The sequence below is a fragment of the Tursiops truncatus genome, chromosome 2 (assembly GCF_011762595.2).
Source record: "Tursiops truncatus isolate mTurTru1 chromosome 2, mTurTru1.mat.Y, whole genome shotgun sequence".
NCBI lineage: Eukaryota > Metazoa > Chordata > Mammalia > Artiodactyla > Delphinidae > Tursiops > Tursiops truncatus.
Window position 1 is genome coordinate 149,722,088 of NC_047035.1, and position 4,358 is coordinate 149,726,445.

Below are 4,358 nucleotides of genomic sequence, written 5' to 3' on the forward strand. Positions count from 1 at the left end.
TAGTATAAACAATATAACAGTGGATACTAATTAATGACATCCACTGTGATGTGGTATTACCACAATTAATAACAGTATTACTAGTTATATAGTGTAATAGTATTGTATAACAGTGGATATCAATTAACAATTTCCACTGTGATTTAGTATTGCTACAATTAAAAATAGTATTATTACTTACATAGTATAAATAGTGTTATATTTGTGAATGTGGTATTGCTACCCTTCCTTCCAACTCCCTCTGAGGAAGAGAAGCAAATGAGAGATCATTAAACCAACCTGCCAATTAACCATTCAGTCTCTGAAAATGCTGGATGATGCTTGCCCTTATACCAAACTTTCAAGATTAACTTATAGCTCTCTTTGTAGCTTCAGGAGGGAAGCTACATCTCATTTAAGGAAATCAAGCGTTTGTTCTCATACAAATAATGAAAAGAGTTAATATTACAAGCATGATTATCCCCTGAGAAAAGTGCCAGCCACACAAAAGACAATGTGACCTTTGCTTAGCGGATATTTTAAAGGTGTGGAAACAGTCATTAAATAAGCACATAATTGTGGGTTGTTGATGACTTTTTTTAACCTAAATTACTCTTTTTCTAAATTTTCTACAGCAAGAATATATTAGTGGTTTTAACCTAATTCCTTTTTTATTTCTAAATTTTCTACAACGAGCATATATTCATGGTTTTATATTTTTATAAGAAGGGACTCATGCTTAGTATGGGAAAGTGGAAAACAAAGAAAACTCACATTTCCCAGATTCAAAACATACAATGAACAACTATGGCAGAGACCACGCCATCTCTCTAAGGAAAGCAGTGACCATGTTGAGTGAACATCAGGAAGCCAGTCAGCAGACAAGCCAGGCTGGCCCATGAACCTGGCTATGTCCTATGAGGGAAATTGGTAAATGTTCTTCTTAAAATCTGAAAATGCATGTAATCTGCAGATATGCAAAAGCAAAACAACATATCTCACATACTTACACAAACAGAGAGAAAACATGAGCTACACTTTCACGTTACTTGTCATATGGGTGTCCAGGCTTGCAGATCAAACACTCCTGCCTGTTGGCTGTCAAATGTATTTGTGTGTGTGTGTGTGTGTGTGCAAATGTGCATGCTCACATGCATGCATACCGGTGTGTGTCTGTATCTCCAAATCTGTCACACTCAGCTCGATAAACTTAATCATGGTCTAAGAAAAATCTAGACAACGCTACCTTCCAAGCAAAACAGAACCAACAGCTCAGAATGTTTGCTCATAACCTGCTCTTAAAGCAGGGATGTGCTAAAGCATGAAGTGTTAAGAGTTGCTCTTTGCTCAGGGGGCTGATTTATGATGAAAAAATTACAAATCTGTTCTCAAGATGTAACCAGGATGGATTTGGAAGACTCATGAGAAAGCTGGCGAGCAGAGATAATCTTCAAAAACTCCTGAAAACTTGATCAAACTCCCAGTTCTCAATTTCTCTCAGCCCTAGAAATTCCACTTTGGGCTCTAATTCACCTCAATAAAGAGTTTGGTGTCAGGTAATGGTGCTCAAAAATAGGAGGAAGAATGCCTTACCACTGGGAAGGCAGAGAATAGCCCAGGCTCTCGGCCACTCTGGATCTTTATCTCGTTTGCCATAAACATGGGTTCCCAAGAAGGTCACCCTGCAAGCAGAGGGGCTCTCTGCCTGTGCCCACATGTGTGGGGTCCCAGACCCTCCCTCACCCAGGGTAAGAAACTTGGAGAGGGCAGGGGTAGCCAGCTCCCTCCCACCACCTCTAGGTTACTCCAGGCAAACTTCCAGACAGAAAAGAATCAGTGTCACATTAGAACCAGATGCAGAAAGCATCAAATACGAAGACTGTTGAGTGAACATCAGGAACCCTGAGGATTTGACTGGGAAACTTCTTCTGGGGAAACGCCTGTCAAAATATCTGATACTTGGGAACGTTAAATGAATAGTTCTTACTAAATATAAACGAAGGCATTTAAAACAGTATATAGGATCTCTCCATCACATGAAACTCTGGTCTACCTTAAATCACCATTTAATGGGTCTGTCCTCTTTTTCTCTGATTTATTCATTCATTCAAAAGATATTAACTGATTAGCTGCTATGGGCCAGGCTCTGTGTTAGAGGTTAAGGGTCACATTGTCATCCACACATAAAATTTCAAGCGATGACCAGTGCCAGGAGGAAGAGTTCACAGTGTGATGGGGACCTGAACTAGTCTGGGCCACCAAGGGGGCAGTGTTTTTGCAGAAGTCTGAAGGAGGAGAAGGGCTCATTAAGTGTCATGGTGAGGAAGGTGTCTCCTCCAGAGGGAACAGGGGAGTGAAGCCCCCAGGAACAGAGAGAAGGACCTGACGTTGAAGCCAGGAGATGAGAGGGAGTCTAAGCAGAGATGGAGTGAGGTGCTGGAGGTGTTATCAGCCACATTATAGATTAAGGGCTCATCAGAGAGCCTTGAACAGCCACTGAAGCATTTAAAACATAATAAAGGGACTTCCCTGGTGGTCCAGTGGTAAAGAATCCGCCTTACAATGCCGGGGACACAGGTTCGATCCCTGGTCAGGGAACTAAGATCAGACATGCCACGGGGCAACTGAAACCCGTGTGCCACAACTACCGAGCTTGCGTGCCTTAACTAGAGCCCGCATGCCTCAAACTACAGAGCCCACGCGCCCTGGAGCCTACGCACCACAAATAGAGAAGAGAAAACCCACACACCACAACTAGAGAGAAGCCCGCACACCGCAACGAAGAAAGATCCCGCGTGCCTCAATGAAGATCCTGCGTGCCACAACTAAGACCTGATGCAGCCTAAAAAAATTTTTAATTTTTTTAATGTAATAAAACCTTGAATGTAAAGGTCATTCAGGTGCAAGAGCAGAACAGAAAAATCAGTGTAAAAAACAGGGGATGAGGGGGTGACATAACAGAGAATAAGTAGTAATGGAGACAGAAAATGATGAATGGGGTGCAGCCAGGAGGCAAAACCACTGGGAAGCTAGTGATAGATTGCACAGAGACCGGGAAGGAGGATGTGACCGCTGGGGAAGACTCACAGATTTCTGGCTTGTGCACTTGGATAGATATAAACCTTAACACCCGAATGGAACTACCAACTTGATGGCTGGATGTACTTTTCTGAAGCTCTGAGAAGAGGTCTGGGATTAGAGACTTATTTCTGAACTACACCATGTATAGGAGGCAACTGAAGACACCTGAGGTGAAAGTAGGCAGAGAAATCTGAGGACAGAGCCTTGAACTAGTCTCAGATTGAAGGGTCAGGCAGAAGAGAAACAAAGTAAGAGTAACAGTCTAAGGTGAAGCAAGCTGAGTAGGAAGAGCAAAAATGTATGCTGCAGTAAAGCAAAAGAAAGAGGGAAAAAATGACCCGACAGATTGAATTCCACTGAGAGCAAGTGTAACAGGAGAAAGAAACATCCCTTGCATTTAACAACATAAAAAGAGATGGAAATAAAATGGAATATGTTATTATATGAAAAGTGAGTAACAAGTGAGAAATGAGAATACAAACTACTCTTTAATGAAATGTGGCTGTGGATGAAGAGGGTGGTGGTGGAAGTGGGGGTGATGGAGGCTTTTGTTTCCTTCACCTATCTGCTCAGGTTTAACTGCCAATGGAAGGCAGGCCCTTTAGAGAGAGAAGTTGGAAACAGGAAAGAGCACAGAGCACTGATGTTGTGTGTTCCTAGAGCTTAATGGAAGTGGGGATAGGAGCACAGAAGGGAAGTGGCCTGAGTCTGGGGAGGAGGAAAGGACCAGCTGGTTCAGATCCACATCAAGTTCTGAAGCTCCCTGTGCAGACCCGTGGAGAGCCTGGTGGGCCCTCGAGCTGTAGTCTGGGCCTGCAAAGAAAGTCTGGAAATGGCACTGACCCATGGAATCCCTACAGGCAAGCCCCTCCAGGTGCAGCCCCTCACTCAATCTACAGGCAACTTCCCCTGGGCCTCCATCCCTGGGGGGCATCCCAAGACTTGTAGACCTGCAGCTGTGTCAGGCCCAGGCCAGGACCAGGGCGGAGAAGGTGCTGTGAGCATCTCTCCAGTGGGGCCCAGCACCCATCTGGGGACAGGAGCAACATCCCCAGGCCTCTGAGGAGAACCCCAACTCCCTGGACAAAAGAAACAGAATCACCCCTCCCATTTAGCAGGCACCCTCCACAACTTTCCTTAGTTAGATTTCTTTTCATAATATTCAAAACCCATGTGACAGCATTTCCAGGCAAAAAAGGACATGCCCAGAGATGGAGGTGGGAAGAGATATCAAGAATTAAATGTTACCTACATTTGGCTACAGAGAATTTTTTAAGTTTTTAAAGAGATGTTTACAG